General features: G+C 43.3%; 1 protein-coding gene and 1 pseudogene across 3 annotated transcripts in view; one reads left to right on the top strand and one right to left on the bottom strand.

Annotated features, from left to right (window-relative positions):
* Positions 1-25189, top strand: part of UBE2E2 (ubiquitin conjugating enzyme E2 E2) — a 349451-nt gene that overhangs the window by 142970 nt on the left and 181292 nt on the right. The window lies entirely within an intron of this gene.
* On the bottom strand, positions 12013-12321 carry LOC142447245 (10 kDa heat shock protein, mitochondrial pseudogene; annotated as a pseudogene).

Raw genomic sequence — 25189 nt, 5'->3', positions numbered from 1 at the left:
GGCCACTCTGTAGGCCATCTTCTCACACGCAAAAGCTGGCCTGTGAGAAAAGCCAACGACCCATGCATTCGAACGTATGGTTTTGGCTGGGTTGAATGCACTGGGCTGGAGTGCCTCTGGGAAGCGAGGATGGTGAGCTTGTGGCGCACACACTTTGGACACGTCACTGGGAAAGGCCGGTAGCACTCAAGTAGAGCGCCGTTGTTTGGTGACGTGGAGGATCCATGAAAAGCAGGAACCCCTCGCTCAGTGAGCCAGAGTGCCACACAGCTGCGACAGGGGTCATGAATCGGAATAGACCTTTTGGTACCTGCTACTGCTACTAAAACAACCGTGGATATCCAATACTTTTTATACTGGGGATAGCTTTATAAATAATTGAATAAGTATTTTCTTGCCTTTTATTTTAGTTATGGAAATACACAAAACGTTTTTAAAGACCTCATAACTTGAAGCAAAGTTTTCCATTTGAGTAACAAACTTGGGTGGAAATGAATGAATTAACAGCAAAGGCTGTCAGCAAGGAGGAAAAGAAGAAAACAAAGACAAGGCTAATCCACAGTTGTATCAGCTTGACCTGCCTGCCTGTGGTTGACTGCTCTTCACTGATGTCTACTTTTCGGTCAACATCAGCATTACTGCTTCTGTTTGAATCGAAGGCTTCAGTTTCTAAGTGTGCTTAATCCATCCGTAACTTTAGAATGGTTGAGGACAGTCCACTAAAAGATGTTGCCACTGTCCTTTCCTTATTTGCATTCATAATTTGGGTTAAACTCATAATCTAAATTTGTTACTCAAAATAGATGCTTTGGTGTGTGTGTAATTTCTGTCTCACCAGAGATTAGATGTGTAAATCATCCAAACCAACTTTCCGAAGTCATTTACGTTTTAGTTTAATAAGGCTTTGGTATGTATTTTCATGATTATGATTGAAGTGATAAAAGAGTTTCATTTTGTAGAAGAGAAGGTTTGGATGGAGAACCAAACTAGTTAAGAATGAGATTATTATCTTTCACGCCAAAGGTTTGCAAGAGAGCACAGTTCTTTGATTTGCTGTGTACATGCATGTATCTAGTGAGTTCAACATTTCTTAGGGGAAGATGCTTTAAGAACCAGGATGATGTATTTTCAATAACTCCTTGTGTCAATTTACCCATTCTCCTCACTTCTGTGAACAAGGTCCACCATTTACTGAGAGCCCGCGATTTGCCATGTTGCCTTTGTATACTGTAGACAGTTTCTGAAAAGTGGGGAGGATGCGAGACGGACCTCCATACCCAGCCTGATTATAAAAGGCTGATTTTGAGGTGTTCCGAATATCGAGGGAGCTTTGGTTGGATTTCGAAGGGAGGTACGGCCAGCATTACCCTCAAAATGAGGACAGTAACTTACTCCTCGAGTTTTTATAATTACACTGGAAAAGCCTGGTGGAACCATATCAGGAAGTTTGTTACTGGACAGCAACGAACACTTAAGAGACTATGTTCCACGGTCACGATCAGCTTTAAGTTTAGCTCATAGCTTAGAATTTGAGGGCAATTTACTGATAAAATTTTGAAGTCAGGAGGTCAGGAGGGTGAGAACGATCATATTTGGGAAATGTGTTTGGGCATTGTAACAAACCAGTGAACTGGGCAGTCAGTAGCAGAGGGCTAAGTGTGGATCTGCCCCTTACATGTGCTATATGAGTTATGGATAGCAAAGAGAACATGGGATGGGCCCGCAAAGAGCTTATTGTTAAGGGAGAGTAGGTTCATAGTCATAAAATGCATCATGAAATGATAATATCATAAGGCAAGAGACAAAAGCGGACATAGTTGTCGAGAAGCCATCATCGTGACCATGTCATTGCTCAAGAAACTTCCTGCAGACTGTGGTTTGCTAGATCAATAGGAAGCTTTCTGACCCAGGAGAAAGCAATTTAAGACTGGCATGACCTGGCACACACGTAAGTGGTAACTCCTTCCATCATCATTATTCATTTTTTTTGTTATTACTGTTGGAAACTTGGAAAGGAAAGTTAGCCTGGGTGTGTGTGTATAACTTTTAGAAAGGAATTTATTTTCCACTCATTTGGTGCCAAGTTCATTGAAATCACAGACCATGACAAGCACACCTCTTTCTCTAGGCCCTTAATAACTATAGATGTTTCATCCAGGAGTAAAATTTAATTCTGAAAAGGCAGGGCTATATTCTACAGTAGATGAATAATAAAAGTACTTGTCTAGTCGATATCATAAGACCAGAAATATTCAGCTGTCATATTTGTTTTCATACATTTAGTTAAATGTATCAAGAGTTTTTAATACAAGGCAGGCACATTTAAGTGAGTTCTTACATATTAAGAGCCATTGTCAAATTAGAGTTTTGACATATATACTACTTCTGGAAGTAGGCTAATCAGTGCAATTTAGTCAAGTATTTTTACACACACACACACACAGAATAGGAAATAAAACTTGATGCTGGAGACACAGTTTTAGAACGGTTTCCTCTGTGGAGCACGCGGACTGATGCCTTGGGGTTTCAGGTGGTCATTTAGTGCTCATAGAAACTGACTTGCTGTCAGACTGCATAGTTTGGCAAATTGGATGAGAAAATGGATTTAATTCTTAATGGTCCTTCTGCCATAACTTGGTTTTTGCTTGTGATATTTTATTGTGTTCTTCGTGAACGATACTGCCTGACCATCTCATCGGCTACAAGCTAGCCACAGCCGCTGTGGTGTGCAGCTCAGGTGTCCAGGGCTGGCCCGTTGAGAAGCGTGCGTGGAGGGTGATGAGAACGATGCCTCTGCGGCTAGTACACGCACGCAAAGACACCCCGGCGTGGCTGGGACTCCAAATGAAGCACCGTGTAAGGTAGACGCTTGCAAATGTCCCTGAAGGAACTTTGACTGGGGCGCTTCACACGTAGTGCTGTGGAGGACTCAGCGGACTGGTGTAGATCCTTCTCGGTACACAGACGGGTCACACCTCCAGAGGCTGCAAGCTGTGAGCTCATCTCCACGCAAAGCGCAAGATCCTAACACTTGTTCTTTGCATCCGTCTCTTGGTTCTTTTCAAAAGGTGAGATTCTAGTCAGTCAGATAACTCCTCTGTGTTCAGCCTGGGCAAGACCGACCCTTTCGTCGTGAGTGTGAAAACCCACCTGTGTGCCTTTGCTGTTGTGTCCCTATAAATGTCATTATATTTCTCCTTAACGCACAGCTTTCTCATGCTTGTCTCTTCTTGTCATGGTCTTTGTTGACTTTTCTGTTTTGAGTGACATGACTTAACCAGAAAAGATGATGGCAGGGCATGGAAATAAGCTGTGAATTGAAAAATTTTGTGAAGTTTATTCCTGTTATCAGTGGCGTACGTTTCTCCCATGCCACCCTAATTACCTGGGTGTGCCCTCACAGCGAAGGCCCCTTGTTTGAAGGACTGAGCTGCTGCAGTGGGTATAAAGCGCCCGACAGCCCATGGAAAACAAATTGAGATAAATTACAGTTGTGGCAGAAGGCTCAATCCTCTTTTTTTCTTGATACTATTCCACCTGTGGCTCGTGAATTCCTGCAGGCCTTAAAAACAGCAGGTTGACGTGCTCTGTAGAAATGAACACGCCCACTCCCTCCCCCCACCCTCATGCTACTAGCCGTATCCCCTCTAGATTTGCCTTTTTTGCAATCTAAAAATAGCACAAAATTACATCTACGGCATTTGGTTAAAAACAATCATATAGTTTCCTTAGAAGGCTTATTGCTGGGAGGAATAGCTGAAAAAGGAGAAGCATCTCCCCCCCTCGCCCCTCCCCCCTGTTATCTCTCCCCAAAGCTAAATACTGACATGAAGTCGGGAATAAATGAAATGAGATGCCAGTTTATGTTTATTTATTCCAAGCTTTCTGAGGAAAATGATCTAAAATTTTTCTAACAATTTTGGTTGTACAAATATATGCTTTATCCCATTCTTTGCCATCTTAATTCAGAATTATTCAAAAATACTATAAACCTAGTAGTAAATGAGGACAGCGTACACTGTTTAAACAAGAATTCTCAATATTTGTCTGCTTCATTAATTATATTGTAATTGTTTTTATGGTTGAGCAGTAAATAGCATTTTTTACAGATGGGATTCTGATGGCGGTCTGTTATAAAGTGTTTGCGTTTGGTGGATATGCAGTGTGTTAATTAACGTTGCCTGTTCTCCTACATCCCAATAATGGTTATAGGACCATGTTAATTTATAGGATATAAGGGAAGAGAGATTTCACTTGAAAAACCTTACCTGTTTACAAATGCCTTTTTATTGAAATGGAAGCTAATTTTAAAGAAAACTGCCTGGAGCACCTCAAAGCTTTTAACAGTGCTTTAAAAACACATGTATTACTAATCACCAGTGTTCACTGCATCGAGAGAAGCAACGGGCATATCCATAAACAGATCCATGAATAAACAAAACTCGGCACACACTCAGTGGAGTCTGACTCAGCCACACAAAGAAATGCAGTCGGACGCATTCCACACCACGGCGTCACGTTCAAAGTAGCATGCTGGATAAGGTCACTGGTAGAAAAGGGAAATGCCATATGACCTCACTTATAAACATTCGCTGATACTCTCTTACATTTACTGTATTAGTTTCTCTATGCGATCTAGTGACACTAAACAAAGCTATCTTTCTTAACCCAGATAAACAATTTGCTTCTTTCAAACAAGTTTTCTGAAGGCACCTATTGAATTGGCTTCAAATGTGATTCTAAGACTCAGTGTTGTTTGCCTTTCTTCAAAAAAATTCAGTGTTTTAAACTACCCCCAGGAGAAGCAAAAGATTATTTCTTCTCCCTGGCACTCTTTAAGCATTGCTTCTCTTGATTCTGATTCTTTTTTCAATGGAAAGCAAAATGCAAAAATTTGTTACAGGATTATCAAACTTACATTTGAATTGTGGTTTGGAAAAGAATATTGAAAGCACCACAGACTGTTAAAAGGACAGACTGATCTGTGTTGGAAGAAGTAAGTCCAGAGCGCTCCTCAGAGGCAAGACTTTGACTTCCGTACTTTGGACATGTTGTCAGGAGAGACCAGTCACTGGAGAAGGACGTCATGTTTGGTAAAGTGGGGGGTGGGGGAGGCAGCACAAAAAGGAATGCCTTTGGTGAGAAAGACTGACCCCAGGGCTGCAACCTTGAGGCACAGGAGCCTTTGTGAGAATGGCACAGGACCAGGCAGTGCTTTCTTGTTATGCGCAGTGTCTCAATATGAGTTGGAGGCAACCTTGTGGCACCTAACACTGACTTCATTATCAAACTGAAAATCTGCTTTGATATTCCTAAAATTACATTTGTAACTGAATTAGATATTAAGTGCAACCCCTCACCACCTTTCTAGAATAAGAGCTTTAAAAATGGTTGAATTAACAACTGAAAAGAAAGGGAGGAAAAAAAAACGTTTGGAGGCATTTTCTATCAAAAAAATACGCCTGCATATTTTCCAAATTCAACTAATTAGAGCTCCATTTGAGTTACTGCGTATCTATTAAAATTCATTTACTCCTAGGCAGATGGAGAGTTGGATCAGAATAGAGCAAAATAATAAAGGTCTTGGAATAGATCCAAGAACATAGGAAAATGCATGTGAAAAAGGTAGGATATCCTTAGTAATATTTTAAGCACATAAAACTGCAAGGAAATCTTAAATTTTTCTCAGTGATTTTATTGCTAGTAATAATATTAGTGTTGTAGTTCTAAGACTGCTAATGTACAACAGCAGAAATCTTTGTTTTTACGAGTCAAATTATTTAGTGTAAGAGAGCTATAAATTTAAAGAAGTTAAAAATCAGTAATGGGTGCCTAAGCAAATGTGAAGAAGAAAAGGATGGTGCCTGGCTATCAAAATATGGATTATCTGGGGTCTTAAAGGCTTGACATTAACCAAGCAACCATCTGGCAGGGAAGCAAATAAGCCCACATAAAAGAAGCACACAAGCCTGTGTGATCATGAAGTGTTGACAGGAGCAGGTATCAGGTATCAAAAGACCCAAAGCAAATAATTATATCCACGTGAAAGAGGGGGCTTGAAAGAGGGGGCTTGAAAGAGGGGGCTTGGAGTGGAGACATAGCCCATGTATAGAGGAATGGACATCCCCCCACAGCGGGGTTACAAGGAAGGGATGTTTCAATCAGGGCTCAGTGTAGCACCGACAAAACACACATATCCCTCTAGTTCAGCGTTTCTCAACCTTCCTAAAGCCGCGACCCTTTCATAAAGTTCCTCAGATGTTATTTTCGTTGCTATTTCATAACTGTTATTTTGCTACTGTTTTGAATCGGGTGACCCCTGTGAAAGGGTTGTTTGACCTCAAAAGGGCTGTGACTCACCGGTTGAGAACTGCTGCTCTAGTTCCTGAATGCTTCCCCACCCCCTGCGCCTTCCATCAGGACTCACGTTCTGTCTTACAAATCCGATAGCCCGGAGTACACACATTGGTATGGATAAGAGCTCTCGACACATGGGATTCAGGACAGATAAATCCCTCAGGAACAGTATTGGAAGTAGCAGTATCATGACAGTAAGGGGATGGATGGGTGTGGGGGGAAGAGGAATCCATCACAAGGTAGGATATATATAACAGAAGGTTGGATGTATATTGTTGGGATCAATAACAGAAAGGTGGGTGAAGGGAGACCATGGACAGTGTAAGACACTAACAAATAATTATCATTAATTAAGGATTCACAAGGTGGGGGAGGGGGGAAGAGCAGCGGATACCAAGGGCTCAGATAGAAAGAAATTATTTTGGAAATGTTGATGGGAACATATGTGCAAGCATGCTTAATGCTATCGAATGATGGATTGTTATAAGATTTGTAAGAGCCCCCCAATAAGATGATAACAAAATGGAATCAGTAGTAGCAAGTTTAAATCGACTTTATCAATATGAGCTTCTGACACCTACAGATATGTATTTCCTGTTCAGTTGATCTCACCAGCAGTGAGGACACCTGATGTACAGACCTTGCAATTTAATGACCATTATCCATATTTAAAACAAAACAAGAAACTAGACTCTTTGTGGAAACAGCTGATTCCAGGTGTGGAGAGGGAATGTATAAGGTGAGTCTGGGGCTTCTTGTGCCAGAAAGCCCTCCAAGATCAGCTGTCCTCCACTAATAGCATGTGACCCATGTCACGAGCAACTTGTGTCGAATTGATAGAGTGGGGACCTAAAATGCAGTGTAAACCTTTACCATGGACACAATCAAATATAGAAAGTCAGCATGGGTGGTGGTATCCCTCTGTCTAAAGCTGGGGTGATTTGGCATCAAGAGATAATGATTGTGATGGGCTTAATGTTAGATACACCAGAAATCTGGGAGTCCATTGTGTAATATTCAAAGACAGAGCTTAGCAAGGATTTCACAGCAGAATCACCGCTGTTGTCTGAATTCTGATTGATTGCAGCGGCTATCAGGCAGCGCAGGACTGACTGCCAAGGCTGTGACTCTCTACAGAGGAGACTACCTCAGTCTTTCCCCTGAGAGCAGCTCCTGGCTTCGAACCGCTGGCCTTTCGGGTAACCCTTCACCCATGGTGCCATCAGGTCCCCTTCAGTGAAGGTTATTATTACATTGTGTGTTTCGAAAACTGGTATGTAAAAGGAAAGAAGTTTTAACCCTCACAGGGTTTTAACCAAAGTTTTAGCCATTACCATTTCAAGTTCACAGAGCAAGGTTCTACATAAGAATGTCAGCTAGATGGTGCCCGGCTATCGAAAGAGATAGTGTCTGGGGTCTTAAAGGCTTGAAGGTGAACAAGCGGCCACCTAGCTCAGAAGCAATAAAGCCCACATGGAAGAAGCACACCAGTCTGTGTGATCATGAGGTGTCAAAGGGACCAGGTATAAGGCATCATACCAAAAAAAAGGAATATATACATGTGTGTGTATATGTATATATATGTGTGTGTGTATGTATACCATAGTGAATGACGGGGGATGTGCAGAGTGGAGACCCAGGGCCCAAGTGTCGGCCACTGGAGATCCCCTCATAGAGGGGTTTAGGAGAGGAGATGGGTCAGTCAGGGTGCGATGTAGTACTGATGAAGAACACAGCTTTCCCCCAGATCCTGGATGCTTCCTACCCCCAACTACCATGATCCGATTTCTACCTTGCAGGACTGGATAGGGCAGAGGCTGTACACTGGTACATATGGGAGCTGGAGGCACAGGGAATCCAGGGTGGACGATACCTTCAGGACCAGGGGTGTGAGGGGCGATGCTGGGAGAGTGTAGGGTGAGTGGGTTGGAAAGGGGGAACTGATTACAAGGATCCACATGTGACCTCCTCCCTGGGAGATGGACGGCAGAGAAGGGGGGGAAGGGAGACTCCGGATAGGGCAAGATATGACAAAATAACAATCTGTGGATTATCAAGGGCTCATGAGGGAGGGGGAAGCGGGGAGGGAGGAGAGGGGAAAGAGGACCTGATGTAGAGGGCTTAAGTGGAGAGCAAATGCTTTGAGAGTGATTAGGGCAAAGAATGTACGGATGTGCTTTATACAATTGATGTATGTATATGTGTGGATTGTGATAAGAGTTGTATGAGCCCCTAATAAAATGTTTAAAAAAATTGATACCAAGGGCTCAAGCAGAAAGAAAATATTTTGAAAATGATGAGGGCAGCACATGTACAAATGTGCTTGATTACAATTGATGTATAGATTGTTATAAGGGCTATAAGAGCCCCCAATAAAATGACTTATATTTTTAAAAAAAGAATGTCAGCTAATAACAATGGATCTGATGCAGTTAGAAAGCACAAATGTTTTTGGAGTTCCATACTTACCTACCATGCATTTTGTATGTTTTGATATCTTAGGATGTTTTTCTTTGTCTGTTGACTCTCATCTCCCTGGGTGACATTTCCTAGTGCCCTTTTAAAGGAAAGAGCAACTCTGGGAGATTCTCGGCTTTATGCAGGTTCCGCATGTTCAGTCTTGCCACCAGTCCTGAAGTCCGGAGGACATAATGTCTGGATACTGCTCTGTGTGACTTGGCCAGTCCTGAGTCAGTACAATCAGTTGAAAGTCAGGCTCAGAGTCTCTTGAGGACAAGGAAAAGCCAGAGAACACAGTGAGGGTGAGATGGGAAAAAAAGAGGGGGCAATTTTTGTAGGACCCTGGGAAGCTTTGGAGGGTGGTCCTATGTAAAGAAATGGCATTGGATTTCCATATTACAGATATCCTACTGTGTGCGTTCTACAAAATATTTCATAACAGTCTTAACAGTGTGGCTGAAGAGGTTAGGAAGGGGGGGCAAATGAGTATTTGAATCAAATTTGCTTAGTTTTATGGGTTGACAGTGCTTTTGAGCTCCAATTTTAGCCCCTGGCCTGTTGTTTTTGTACAGGTTGCAATCTAGGGTTACAGTCAAAACTGGTGAAAAAGTTAAAGTTAAAAGCAGGCTATTAAGTGACAAAATAATCATCAGGGTCCAGAAATAAAATTTTATTGGAACACAGTCCATGGCTGCCGCTCACTAAAACGGAAGAGTAATTGTAACTGAGACCAGGAAATGTCAAAAATGCTTACCATCTGGATCATTACAAGGCAGAAAAAGAGAAGTGCAGGGCCCTCCCTGCCTTAGAGCACGGGCCCAGCTTTATTTTCATGACTGCTGCAAGAAAGCCGCGCTGTCGGGGGAGTAAGTTCCACAGACTTACTTGGCTTTGAGTTCAGACAGCTGAAGTCTCTATCTCCAGGCAGAGGACGGGGCGCATCTGAGCTCACTTGCTTTGGCATGATGAGCGCTAACAGCATGGGCCATGGTCAGTGCCCTCCAGGGCCCGTCAGCCCCAGGGCCTGCAGCTCTGGCCTTCTTAGGCTGAGGCAGCACATCTCCCCGTGCTTTTTCAAACATTTTTGCAGAAATAGTAAGAAGATCAGTGATCCCAGCTGTATGGAAATGCTTCAATATTGGTAATTTTGTACAGTGCCGTTATCTTGGAATTGTATGTAGTATGTTTTGTAAATTCGAATCTTCCGAGATCCTCGAGCATGTTTGCAGGTATCCCGGTACTGTTTGCTGGGATAAGATTCATTCTTATCGTGGAAAAAAGTTGAGCTGTGGACATTTTTTGGCGGGCAAGCTTGTGGCAGGTTTAAGCTGCCAGCCCAGAACAACTTGGAAATCCAGACAAAACAAAACAAAAGGCAGTGAGGACTCAAGGGCCCTCACTGGGCATGGAGGGTCTCAGACAAAAAGATCCTTCTCAGCACAGCCTCCAAACAAACAGCATTCCTTCCTCCTGACTGCCTTCAGCCCCTGACAGACTGAAAATAATCATGCTACTGGAAAGCACAAGCCCCCTGGCTTCCCCAGTAACTGGAGAGAGAGAGAGCGACCATTTGCCATCCCCTGCTGACATGGGGGCTGGGGGTTGGAAGGGGCCTGAGAGGTGACCAGGAGGAGGGACCGCTGCATGTTTAGATGATGGTGTTGAGAACTCGCTTGATCCTCTCACAACTTTCCTCTTGCCAAGTTTCTTCTCAAGAACAAGCCAGATAACCGAAATTGGGGGCCAGGCAGCAGCATCTCGGCTTTTGAAAGTCACCTTGTGGTGAGGAGTAAGAGGACCGGACCAGGAGTTGGTGTGATTTCTGTTTCCCGGGTGGCTCGAGGTGCTCAATCCACTGGAAGCCTGTGCCGAGTCGAACCGCTCCAAAGGGTTTCTGTGGTGGCGTTTCGCTGAGAAAGACTGTCACGTCTGTCCTCACAGCATTTCTAGGTGGGCGCAAACCACCAACCTCGAAGTTAGTAGCAGAGTGTAAAACCATTTGGGCCGCCCGGGGATCCGAGTAGGCTATGGATGGACCAATACAACAAGCCATCTGTGAACTAGCCCAGCGATCCCAGAAGTACCCACAGCAGAGGCACTTTGTATTGAGGACACGTGATCGGGAGGACACCAGTCCATCGTAAGTCGAGTCAGAGGAAAGAGGAAGACTCTCGAGATGGATGGGCACAGGGGCCCTGACAGTGGCTCCTATATCTTCCTCCTGTTTGTAGGATCACTGAATTGGGACCAGCCTGGCTGTATCATAAAGCAACAGTTTGGGCCTGTGAATTTATAAATACTTCCAGAATGCAAACTATCTTAATGTTTGCCTTAAAACTTCGAAGTTGAGCCAGGATCCAGTTTCTCACCTTTATGTTTTCAGGCATTAATAAAAAAATCCCTAACTAGGTCTTATTGAGCTCCCTGCTAACTCATGGCACAATAGAACAGCTGGATTTAGTGGGAAGACTGGTTTCGGCATCTAGTAGATGAGTAGACCTTAGATTTCTACTCAAATTACGTGCCTCAGTTTCCTTGTAACATGGAAATAATAGCAGTATTTAAGCGACAGGAGTAAAGAAGATAGGACTACCTGTAAAGTACTTGAAGATGACTGTTGATATAATGGGTAAAGTGCTTAGCTGTTAATCAGAAGGTTGGTAGTTCTAACTCACCAGACAAGTTCAAGGATTTGCTTCTGTAAAGAATTATTACAAATTTCAGGAAACTATTGGGCAGTCCTGCTTTTCCTATAGGGTTACTGTGAGCCAGAATGGATCCAATCATACAACATATACAACATGTAAAGAACTTAGGACAATGTTTATTAAATATGCAATAAATGTAATTATTATTCTTGATAATTACAATACCATTTTAATACCTTTCTAAAGCCAGGCATGGTCTTAGATTTGGGAGCTATGTGCCCATTTGGGTACACACGTGGAAGACAGATAAATAACACACTGTGAAATGTGCTCTGAGTCAAGTTCTGGGCTGTTTGCCGCAGTGCCTCACATGAGAAGTGGCTGTCACACATTGCCTCATTTCATCTTCTTTTTTTTTTTTTAGTAACACCGCATATCATGAGTTTATTATAAAAGAGAGACATGGGGATTATTTACATGATGACAGATTTCAAAACTTCAGTGGAATGGGCAGCTTCACATAATACCATTTCAACAGTGGTTTCCTTTAGTCCACACACTTCCCAAGAATGTCACCATCTCGAAATAAGAAATGATCCTTATCATCTAGAACTACTTTGGTGCCTCCAAATTCAGGGAGAAGAACTTTATCTCCAACTTTCACACCCACTGGTTCAATCTCTCCACCCTTTCCTTTCGAGCCAGACCCAACAGCTACGGCTGTTGCTTGCTGGACTTTTCCTGGCGATTTTTCTGGAAGCATCATGCCTCCTTTGGTTGCAGTTTCAGCAGCACCCCTTTCCACTAAGACTCGGTCAGAGAGGGGAAGAAACTTTCGAAATGCCTGTCCTGCCATGACGCTTGAGGGGGGCAGCTGCAAGTACTCCTCCCACTTCTGCAAAGTGTGGTCAATCCTCTTTCACATGGAGACATGGAAATGATTTGAACTTGCATCCTCAGATCCCTGATCTTCTCGTGATAGTTCTGCGGTGTCATTTCAGTGAAGTGTAAAGTAAGCAATCCGTTTCTGGCTGTTCTGTTTTGGGGGGACTTAGAAAACATAGGAAGCATTGTGTCCTCCTTCGTGGGAGACCACCAGGACATGAAAGCCCTAGTTGTCAGCAAGAAGCTTGCACATGTGAATGGCTAAATAATGAAAGACGCTCTAACTAACCTTGCTGTTACTATTGGTAGACTTTTATATTTTTTGTATAACTGAAAAAAATAGGAAGAATAACACATTTAGCAAAGCAAAAATGGCATAAATGGACCGCACGAGTGATGAGGGAGGAAGTGAATACCTGTTGAGCATCACCAGGGCAAGAAGTAGAACCTCTGCTTCCCTGACCTCACCCTCCGCAGACCCTCACCCCACTCCTCTCCAGCACTGCACCCCTGCCCTTCCCAGTCCAACCACTACTGTCCCCACAAAGGTAAAGAAAGACTCCGGCTTTCTCGATAACCACTCCCTGGTTTTCCTTCATCGTTTTACCATGCCAGAGTGTATTTCTAAATAATAATTTCACTTTACCTTTGTTTGTGGGATCGTACATTATATCTTGGTGCTTGGTTCTTTTCAACCTTAAATATTCTTGATTCATATGTGTTCTATGGAGCTGCTTTGGTGTGTATGCGTGTGTGTCTGTCTGTGTGTGTCTGTGTCTCTGCTTTATGTAGTGTTCCACTTAAAAGTAGAACTCATTTTATCCATTCCACCTTTGGTGAATATTTAATATTTCTCTTGTTCCTGATTCCAGGAGATGCTTTAACAGTAGAAAATGGATAAAAATGTGGAAATCTAAAAGTGGATATGTGTTACTTTATTGTTAGGAGTTATGCCCTCAAGAAAGAATCTGGTAGTCACAAATGGAGAAATATATGATCCCATTTATATGAAATATTTACAATAGGCAAATACAGAAGTATTTTAGTTTATTATTGGGTACCAGAGGTGGAAGTAAGAGGAGAGGACAGTTATTTCTTAAAAGGACATTTAAAGGTGTTGAGAAAAATTGGGAAGGGGCATTGGTGATGACTGCAAAAGCCTAATGGATGTAATTCATGGTGCTGAATTGTAAAGTAGAAAAATGTGAAATCACAAATGTTACAAACACACAGATGGGTATGTGTATGTATGTGTTTGTGGACAGACGGATGGATGGATGGATGGGCTCTCATACTTTAAAATTTTTGGTTTATTTCTCCCCATTTGTCACTTTAGGTCCTATACTTATAACAAAATGCATTATTTTAATTTTCAAAGGTTATAAGCTTTGAAATAATCATTGCAAAACCTCGTTCAAGGACTGTCAGTTCCATAATTCCAATTAATAAAAATTATTATTAAAAATAAGTTATTCAGAAGAAAATAAGTGTCCCAATAATTGACTACTAACTCTTTGGGAATAGAATCATTTTCAGACTTTCTAGTTCTCTCAGAAATTAGTAGGCAATCCTTGTGACCCAGACCGCTCAGGAATGAAGGTTTGGGTCACCCCGCCAGCCAAAAGCTAAACAGCCAGCTGAGGTGCTTGCTGGGGACAAAGGTAATACCGAATTGGTGGTAGTAGAAGGTAGTTCTACCTATCAATTACGACCACATGATCAATTGCAAAAGCGAGGTTTGTAATTGTCAATGTATTTTCTTTTTATGTGATTATTGCATATCTTTCCTTTGTTCAGGTATGATATATCAGATACAATTTGACTCAGTGTGTTTTCATTTGGATGTATGATAGATGATTGATTATAAGTATAAGTGTGATTTTATCAATGACTGGAAATTATATAAGTGTATATGGCTAAAGAATTGTGTATAGGTGCCAGGTTGGCAAGGGGTAGATTGTGATAGTTTATTGTGCCAGCCTGGCCGATAAACACAAGTGGGATTAATTGAAGGGTGGAGAGCTAAATGGCTCGGTGAGCCTCGCCTTTCTTGTCCCTTGCTCTTTAATCATCAGACCAGCGTGCGGCTGCCTGGCTTGTTCTGTAGGACTCCTAGCCTGTGAACTGTGTCACTGTAGGTTGAGGTCCCTTTAAGCCCGCATGATTAGAATGTACATCTTTGGAGCTGGGGAACAACAGTTGGTGACACTTGGTGACCTGCCTTGCTGTTTGCTGCCTGGGTATATACAGCCCAGCTCTCTACAGAGGAGGGACTGGCGGCCCTCAAGACTTAAAGGACTGCTAGTGTCTCACTGCTTTATAATTTATAATTTAACTGCTCATTTCTTATATATCTATCTATCTGTATATAATTTAACGGTTGATTTCTTGTGATATATATATATATATATTGCTAGCAATCTGGTTTTGTCTCTCTAGAGAACCCTGTCTAACACACCTTCTAAGTAAGCACAAGATTAAATGATACGTTTATAAAATGTTTTAAGAACTTAAATACAAGATCTGATCATTTAAATGAATATCAATATTTTACCTACAATGCCCTAGGATTTTCAGCCACGTTTACTTAGGAAATTACTTGTAAACAGCATATATGGCCACCCTCCATTAGATACAGAATAAAAAGAACTATTTCATTTGGCTTTGTTTCTAGGAATATAGCAGTGACACTTCAGGATTACAAAGCAGTAAAGAAAACAAATACACTATTGTATGCTTTTAAATGGGACTCTAGTAGCCTTAGCACAAAAAGCTTATTTCATCAAAGCAGTTACCCAGAATGTCTGGGATCTACCCAGCATGAGGCAGTCAGTGGTTTTGACACTCACGCTACTCACATAGGCTCCAGATGAGCCTATGGCCTGTTTGGGCATTAAACTGGAGATGTGGCTGGTTCCACTAGCCAGAGGATAGCCACATTCCAGCCACCCTTGACATGCCTCAAGGCCGAAGGGCCAAAGGCTACTGGAGGAGGAGGAGGTAGAGGTGGCATGGCAGATTGGATGCTGCTTTCAGAAAGTGAGTATCCAGCCGGTTTGTAAGGAAGGTATTGAATCATGCTATTTAGAGGGTCTCTACTTACTCAGAATCAAATGAACCCTTTAACCCCACCCCCACCATCAAATTGCTTCATAAAACTTAGATGAATATAAAAAAGTTTAATGAAATTGAAATGAGTTTGATTTGCACTCCTATCACTCACTTAACTTGACAGTACTAGATTGAAGTACTTAGAGAAGTACTTCTAGCTTGGATGAAGAGAAGTACCCGGAGAAGTACTCCTAGCTTGGATGAAGAGAAGTACTTGGAGAAGTACTCCTAGCTTGGATGAAGAGAAGTACTTGGAGAAGTACTCCTAGCTTGGATGAAGAGAAGTACTTGGAGAAGTACTCCTAGCTTGGATGAAGAGAAGTACTTGGAGAAGTACTCCTAGCTTGGATGAAGAGAAGTGCCACAGTGTCAAAAACCAGATGAACATTTCATCAATTTCAGAATCTTTTCACTTTCTGGGATCTGGTAAAATGCTTCTTGTGCCATTACTGTCCAGGGCTTTCGTTTAAGTTCAACTTTGTGTTTTGTTCAATTGTTAGTACATGATTGATGTCAAAGAGCGCAGCTACCCCAGTGAACAGTTCTGTGTCGACTCAGAATGCACATACATGCTTCGCTTTCCGTGGACGGACAACTGCAGCCACATAGCAGAAGTTGCCCCAGCCAAGCAAAGTCTCAGAGTGTTTATATGCCATCAATTCCATCATGGAGCATTAAACAAAAGAACAGACAGAAAGCACTTTCTGCTTCCAGCCAAAAGAATCGGCCTTGTCGGGATGCACAATGTGGACCAGTGCTGCCACTGTTCGTGATGAATCCTCTAGTACGCATCTCTCCTTTCTCCCTCCTTCCTCATATTCTCTGCAGTGATGAATGGAACTGGAAGCATAACGAACCTCCTGGCCAATGCTCCCAACTCTGCTCTTTTGACATGGTTCCCTAAGAGAGCAGAGTTGGGTTTCACACACATGTGCACTCATACACAGTAATGACTTTGGTATTTAAAAACCCTGTAACAATGAAATTCTGCATGTTGACAGAGTATTTAATGAGAAGTACCTATATTTCATGTATTGCACTTCAGCGTTTTATATGACCGCATTTGATGCCTGTATTTTAAACTGTCCCCTCTATCCAAGCTGTGCAACATGACATCTATTCATCAAAAATAAATGCCCAAGTCAATGGAGTGTTTCTGTCGCAGGTAGTAATTACCTTAGACTTATTACCCGCAGCCCACAGGCTCTTACCATCATTCTTTATCAGATAGCCAATTGTTGGTACATTAGTAGAGAATGAGCTGTGAGTTCATTTTTCTTGATACTTGATGAATGGGAACTTGTTATGAGAAAAATAGATCAGCCGGGGCCTATTAGAAATACAACATTTGGAATCAAATAATGTGTGTTGTTAAAACCTTCTACTATTTTTTCTGTGTTAAGTTCTTTTTAATGCCTTTTCTAATAGTAGCCTCCAAATACCTTCTTTTGCATAGATTCTTGTTGAAATCAGTATTCTTTTCCCGATTGAAAACCCACACGGTTTTAATGCTGTCTAAGATAAACACCAATCTGAGCATTCATGTGTTCACCAAGCCCAGTGTGGCTGTTTGCTCGTGCTTAGGGCTTTTATGGCAACAGGCAGAGGCGACTTGTTTATAACTCTGTCACCTTTCCACATGGTTAGACTCCTACTGTGGAATCGTGCGAGTACTGAATACAGGACTATTCGGAATTGAGGGGCTTACACCCACGTGGGCCACTTTGCACTAGTGAAGCTGGCCTGCCACTTTGACTCAGGCGTGAAAGGTCTTTTTCTGATGCTGAAATGAAGCGTGAGGCAAAGCTGACAGGTGATGTCCCTGTAACCCGTGCAGCGTGGGCAAATATCACAGCAACAGTTGCTTAACATGGTGTCTTTTGACTTCCTTTCCTCTTACCTTTAGATGGGGAGTCCTGGAGGGTAAGATCATGTGATAGACAGGTCTAGGTTTAGGCTCCACATCTCGTTCAGCTTTGTAAACTCGAGCAAGGCCTATATATCCTTCATCCTTTCTGAAATGGCGAACCTACCTGTTAGTGTTAAGGGCGAGAAATGAAGTTACCTGAAATGCTTCCAAGAGGTGTCTTGCTTACCTTTAGTCCAGAGATGGGAGAGCTCGTCAGTGGGCAGAGTATCAGTCAAGGCTTGAAACCACATCACCACGTCCATTTTAATCCCGGCTAATTTTCCCATCAGATTCTGTTAGAGACCTTTCTGTAAGACTTAGGTGAAAAAGAGGGTTGAGGTATATCCAGGTGTTTGCAGGGTGACTGTTAATAACAGGGAAAGAAGCAGGTCTGAATCGGCCATCGGTGAGTGGATCGACTAGCATTTTTAACTTTATGTTTGTTTCTAATCTTTACTTGATGCTGTTCATTTTAGGGCATCCTGAACCCTTTTTGGAGTCAACCTTCACCCCCAGTGCCATCTCGGATGCCCGGCCTCTCTGTGCATTTTCTGCCACAGCTTTTCTATGGTTTATTGTGTAATTTAAATTTTGTCTTTAAGAAATAACTCTTGACTCCAGGAAGATCTTCTCAGTGTGGATCTAAATATTGATTCCCACGCCCCCACCTCCACCCCCTGCCGTAAGTCCCCAAAAGAGGACTGTAACCTGAGTTTAAAGCTGGGAACTGGGACATTTAAAACTACCGTGGGCTTCAAGTGACTCCCTGAAGTGCAGAACCTAACAGGAGGGGCGGCGTGATTCTTTCCAACGTCAGGCAGTTCTCGAAGATTCGCTCCGGGTGTTTTCAGGTCCCCTTGCTCTTGCTGCCTTTTTACTTTGCAGCCTGAGTCAGGTCTCCTCGCCACCAGGTGACCTCAGAGGGAGGAGTTTCACGCTGGGCAGTTCCCCATTTTGTCCACCTGTAAAACTGGAGAGAGACAACCAACTCCATGAGGCTTGTGAAGATGTGAGAAAAGAATGGATTTGCTTACTAAGTAGGAGGCTTGTCTTCGTTATGACGACGCATGAAGTGGTGCAGAGTAACGAGACCTCATAAAATCCAAGTAAGTAAGTTTGTGACGTGTGGGTTGCTAGGGTCAAAATTTGGTGAAACCAGAGAGTGAAATGAAGAGTTGAAATGAGATTTCTGTCAGACTATCTGTGGGGTTATCCCTGCTCACCCTGCGACCACGATAATTGAGTCAGCACTTACATGCCTGCCCGGAGGCATGCATGTCCAACCTCGTAGGAAGAAGTGCTTTAAAATTCAGCCAGCTGTACTTGAGACTTCCCTAAACTATGACACAGATTATTCTGTTTCAATCACCTCTCTCTCTCTCTCTCTCTCTCTCTCTCTCTCTCTCTCTCTCTCACACACACACACACAGCATAACTTCTTTTTAAAATCGGTACTCTGATCTGGGCTGGGGCTGGGGATCAGGAAGTAAACCCATTCCCAATCTTAAGTGAACAAATCTTGGTGATACTTTTCATTTGTGGGCTCTTTGCTTCCAACTTCCGCAACTGTTTCATAGACATTTTCCCCCCTTTCTCACTGCCAGCAAGTGTCCAAAGACTGCCACCAAGATAGTATATTATCCCTTTGCCTCTAACGAACTCTGACTTTAGAAAACCTGAAAAAAGAGATGAACATCATAGCGTTGGCTACAAAATTTCACATCATTGCTACCATCTGTCGTCGTTTCCTCCTTTCTGCAGGAGCCATCACAAAACTAACCTGATAGAGTCTTATGACACCCCCCCCCACACGTGTTATTCTTTTGGGAAGAATGCAGACTTTCCACCTCCCCCTCTCCCCCCACGTGCTATTCTTTTGGGAAGAATGCAAGGCTCAGGTGTGCCCCTGGAGAATCTTGATAGTAAGCTCCCTGGTGAGTTGTGGTTCTGATATACCAGTTGAGAGCTCAGTGTCTGCATCTACAAAACGACATCTTGATGCTCCGTTCAGCTTTCTGAAAGGTTCAAACCTATACCGAAGTAGATACCTGACTCCATCTGACTCCATCTGCCTCCACCTCACTCCATCTGACTCCATCTGCATCCATCTGCCCATCTCAGGGTTTTGGGTGGTGTGGCGTATTTTAGAGAAAACGCCAGTCTTCATGCCACTTCACTTCCTCAACTTGTCAAACCCGATTATGCTTCACACCTGTTACCTCTGCCTTCCTCTACTTCTCTTAGGCATGATTACTAGGAGAGGTCATCTGCGGATTTCGGCCGGCCCACTTCAGTTGTCTCATCAGAAACCACTGAGCCAACCCTCAGAACAAATTCGTCAACACATGCACGTGCAGCTTTTAACCATTGCCAAGACTTCTAATCTTTTCTTTGTTTCTGTGTAAAACACTCTCATTTATTTTTTTTTATTATAAATGTGATATATTAATATGTTTGGAAATTTTAGAAAAGTATATAGAAAGCAATTAGAAAAACATCCAATATTACCAGTACACAAGAAAACCACTGTTAATGTTTTGGTGCATTTTTTTTCTGATCTGAATTTTCTTTTAATCATTGTTTTGCGGGCTCATATAACTCTTATCACAATCCATACATACATCAGTTGTGTCAAGCACATTTGTGCATTTGTTGCCCTCATCGTTCTCCGAACATTTGCTTTCTACTTGAGCCCTTGGTATCAGCTCCTTATGTTTTCCCCTCCCTCCCCACTCTCCCCTCCCTAATGAACCATTGATTATTTATAAGTTAATGTTATTTTGTCATATCTTACACTGTCTGACGTCTCCCCTCACCCACTTTTCTGTTGCCTGCCCCTCAGGGGGGTTATATGTATTTCATTGTAATCGGTTCACCCTTTCTACCCCACTTTCCTTCTACCCTTCTGGTGTTGCCACTCTCACCACCAGGCCTGAAGGGATCATCTGTCCCAGATTCTGTGTGTTTCTGGTCCCTATTTGTGCCAGTGTATATTCTCTGGTCTAGCCGGATTTGTGAAGTAGAATTGGGATCATGATAGTGGGGAGGGCGTGGGGGAGAGGAAGCATTTTGGAACTAGAGGGAAGTTGTATGTTTCATCGTTGCTATACTGCCCCCTGACTGGCTCATCTCCTCCCCGCAACCCTTCTGTAAGGGGATGTCCAGTTGCCTACAGATGAGCTTTGGGTCCCCACTCTGCAACCCCCCCCCCCATTCACGATATGATGTTTTTGTTCTTTGATGCCTGATACCTGATCCCTTCGTCACCTCATGATCACACAGGCTGGTGTGCTTCTTCCATGTGGGCTTTGTTGCTTCTGAGCTAGATGGCCACTCATTTACCTGAATGCTTAAAGGCTTCTAGTCGTTTTTTACACGAAACCAAAAACTAAACCGAATGAAGTCCGTTCTAGCTCATTGTGACCTCATAGGACACCTCCAAGGCTGTACCTCATGACAGAAGCATGTTGCTTTATCTGTCTCCCACACAACACTGATGGGCTCAAACCACTGACCCTTTGGTTAGCTGTCTACGCTTAACCCACTGCACCACCAGGGCTCTCCACTCATACAGAACCGTATGCCTGTTTCTACTTACCTACAAGTTCTTAATGATGTGTTTAACAATGATTTCATTTGTAACCTGGGAACTACCTATTGTACAGGAGCCATTTTTACAAACCTGTTTTGTAATTTTTAATTGGACATTACAGAATTCCTGGTAGGTAGGAGAACCAACTGAAACAGTCCTGGGAACACAGTTCAGGGTTGGGCTGCTAGCCAATTGTCAGTTCAAACCCACCAGCCACTCCACAGGAGAAAACCGAGGCTGTGTGCTTCCATAAGGTGAGTCCGGGGAACCCCAAGGAGCAGTTGTGTTGTGTCCTCTAGGGTCACTGTGAGTCGGAATCCACTCAGTGGCAGCAGGTTTGGGTTTCACTTGTGTGCGTGTTAGTGTTTTCTTAGGTGAAGGAGAAAAAGTGACACCACTTAGGAAAGACTCCAAGGAGTATCTGGCCCAAAGACTCGAGTCTGGTTACAAAACATGTAGGGTCTTCTGAGGCCTTAGCCATAATTGAAATATATAGTAGATAATCTACAGTAACTCAAGAACCAGTGAAAGTACAGTGAGGGATCAGATGGTAATGTCTTAGTCCCTGAAAACAGAGCGGGTTCACCTGCGGTTTCAGTATTTAGTAAAATGAAACCATTTGAAAACTGGCTACAGAAGCAAATGCTTCATGTACCATCTTGGAGAAAGTTCATCTATTTAGAAGTAAAGGTGTGGCCTCGAGGCCACGTCATCAGTGTCTTCCAGCGGTTGTACAGAATCGAAGCTTCTCTCCTTTTTTATGCCAGTGAAATCTTTTCAGAAGAAGGGCCAGGAGTACTGATTTGCACTGGGCACTCATCTTTGTTAGGCAGGCCCCGAGTGGGACAAATGGTTAACACTTCCAGCTGACCAAGGGGTTGCCTGTTTGAGCCCACACAGAGGAGATCTGCTTTTCACTAGTCGTAGCTTTGAAAACTTCCTAAAACCAAACCCAAATTGACTGCCATGAAGTCGGTTCTGATTTCGAGTGACCCCATAGGACAGAATAACTCTGCTCCAGAGGGTTTCCAAGGCTGTAAGTCTTTATGGAGGTAGACTGCCTCTCCTCTCTTCTCCAGAGCAGCTGGTGGGTTAAACTGCCTGCTTTTGGTTAGCAGCTCAGCGCCAGCCCACAGTCCCACCAAAACGCCTGGAAAAACCGTATGGAGAGTCCTACGCTGCATACGTGGGCTCACCATGGATCAGAATTGGCTCTGTGACAGTAACACTTGTAGTTGTTTAAAACGAAACATACCCACACAGCCATGCGTGCGTGTGCATGTACAAACCCCGGGTCCCAGTGGTTCACAGCTGTACATTAATTCAGATTCTGCCACTTTGTCCCTGCCGCAGAGTGTAATTTTAAGGCTTTAGAATCGTTGAAATGCATGACTTTCTGATGGCCATCTTTTTCCCAGGTCATAAACCCTTATGATACAATGCGCAGGGTTGAGCTAGAACAAACTTTTGCTAATAGAACACCATACTTGTGAATGGGGAGCAGAGTTTTGACAAGGGGAAAGCCCTCAACTGGGCTTGGTGGGCTGTAAGTAGCACCCAGCACCCTAATTAACACAGTCACTGCCAGAGTCTGGCTAGTGCTGTGGTCTTATCCTCTCATTTCTTCAGGAGCACACTGTGACTAGGAGTCTGCGCCTTGGTTTTTGATCTTTTGTGTGTTAGACCAGGCTGATGAGACACAAATCCAGGGACACTCCTAAAGTCATTATATCAAAGAGTAATTGCATATTAAGAAAACATCCCAGCCCGGGCCAGATCAAGTCCATAAGTCCAATATAGCCCCTGTGTCCGATACCAATCTATAAATTCTTCTTCAGACTCATGCATCGCATGCAATGATGCTGAATGCAGGAAAATCACAGGCCCGTGGGTGGAAAGTCTTGTGGATCCAGCAGCAGTGGAATCATCGCAGCGCTGGCAGGAGTCTGCACGTGGCTCCTCCAACTCCAGGGAGCTTTCACTGCCATCAGCATAGCTCCATGTGTGAGCAGGAATGTGAAGCTGTGTGCGTGAGAGAGAGTGTGTCCACCTCCAGGGAGGAAGAGAGGAAGTTCCTAGAATCCTCATGAGAAGGCCTTGCCCACAGGGAGGGATCATCAGGCTGTGACCTGATTGACAGGCTAGGCTGCACCCCTTCGTTCTTTGATCAAATTGACATGAAATGGTGTAACTGCCACAGAAAGCGGTATGAATGGTGAGCAAATACATAAGCCCTTGATGACTTTCTCTCAGATTTTAAATAATGCTATCAGAATCCCCATTGATTTTTGTGTAACTCAAGAAAAAAAAGGTTCCTTGTATTTGGAGTAATGTTTCATTTCTGCATTTGTAGGAAGTTATTAAATGATCTGAGTAGCCACATTACCCGGCGAAGATGAATGATGATTATGCCATAATGAGCGTGGTTCTCATCATCCTTCATAATTAAGGAGGATCATGTTTATGGTATTATTTGTCAGTTGGGCTGCATTCTGACCATTGGCCTGGCTGGCTCAGAAATAATGGAAAGCAGGTTGTTCTCTCTCTCCCCCTCCCTCCCTCCCTCCCTCTGTCCCCGCTCAGTCGGGGGATGAGCATAGATATATGACTGGAAAATGATTGCAGTTTCATCCATGTGCCTATCGAATCTTTAACCATTCAACACAACATCACCATAGTAGGAAAAACCCACGCAGGAGAGACTGATAAAGTCGGCTGTTTGAAAACAGATATTGAGTCACCGAATGAGGAATTTCTCTGGCTATAATAAAGTGCTGGGCCAGAAATCAATGTGGTTTGCTGGTGAGCACAAACACAATCAGGTATTACTCGGATGCCGCGAGGGCGTCAGGACACCAGCTGGGGCAGGGGATGTTCTAGGAGTTGATTTATGGCTGCCCCCTGATTAGTATGCGCTTCTTTGGGTGTGAGATGGAGAGATCGCGTGTGGTTATCCCACATCCTGTCATTGCGCGTGGCCAGCACTGAGAAAATCATGCTGTCGCGGTTTCTGTTTTGTGTTCTTTTACTGACACATCTTTCTTCCTCCTTAGAGGCTGTAGTAGTTTCTCAGGGCTGCCACAACAAAGTACCATAAACCTGAGGATGTAAAAAATAATCGTAATCTTTTCTCAAAATGTGAGTTGTGAAGGATAGAAGGCTGGAGTGAAAGTGTTGGCAGGGCCAGGCTCCCTCGGAAGACCCGAGGGTAGAGTCGACTGTTCTTTGCCTCGTCTGTCTTTGGTGATTCGGGGTAATCTTGGTGTTTCTTGGTCAGTACCTGCATCCTTCTAGTCCAATGGTTCTCAACCTGTGGGTCGCAACCCCGTTGGGGGTTGAACGACGCTTTCACAGGGATCGCTCAGTTCATAACAGTAGCAAAATTACAGTCATGATGTAGCAATAAAAATAATTGTATGGTTGGGGGGTCACCACCACATGAGGAACTGTATGAAAGGGTCGCGGCATGAGGAAGGTTGAGAACCACCTACTGCTCTAGCCACTCACCTCTGTCCTCAGGTGGCCTCTCGCTGGGCCTGTGCCTCCTGCACCTGTGTACTTAACCCTTGCTCGTCTTTCTCACATAAAGCACACTGATGGTTAGGTTTGGGGCTACCCTGATCCCCAGCACTTAATAAATCTGTCATACAAGCAAAACACCTTCTTTCTAAATAAGATCACATTCACAGGTTCTGGACTTGAACAAAGCTGTTGGAGAAACACAGTCCAACCCAGTGCAGAGGACATGGGCAATGGGAAGTCAGGAATAAAGCGTTTCAGTGTGGATTTGGGACTAGGATTTTATTTCTTCTTGGCTTTGGGTTAAAATGTGTTAGGTGCACAATTTAAAATTAAGTTTCTATTTTCCTGAAGCATAATGGACTTTCAAGTATATAATAGTACAGTACATTTATAATTAGTTAGTGTCACTAACTTGACTCCTCTTTCTCTACACAACTCCTTACCCCCAACACCCATGCATGCACACACACGCGCACATACACGCACACACACAATCGGGTGAGAGCATGTCTGCCAGCTCTTTTGGCACCCAACAAGAACACAAATGGAATCTATTAGACTTCGCTGCATCTCTTCCTGAGGAATTCTTTTACATGCACGAGCAGTCTCTTGGTTGTGAACAGGGTTCATTCCTAAGTGGGTCTGAAAGTCAAATTTGTAGGAAAAAGTTGCATGTGGTTCACATTTAGCCTTTAACTTTAGTGC

Source organism: Tenrec ecaudatus, chromosome 4 (genome assembly GCF_050624435.1).
Source record: "Tenrec ecaudatus isolate mTenEca1 chromosome 4, mTenEca1.hap1, whole genome shotgun sequence".
NCBI lineage: Eukaryota > Metazoa > Chordata > Mammalia > Afrosoricida > Tenrecidae > Tenrec > Tenrec ecaudatus.
This window is presented reverse-complemented; position numbering and strand designations above follow the sequence as displayed.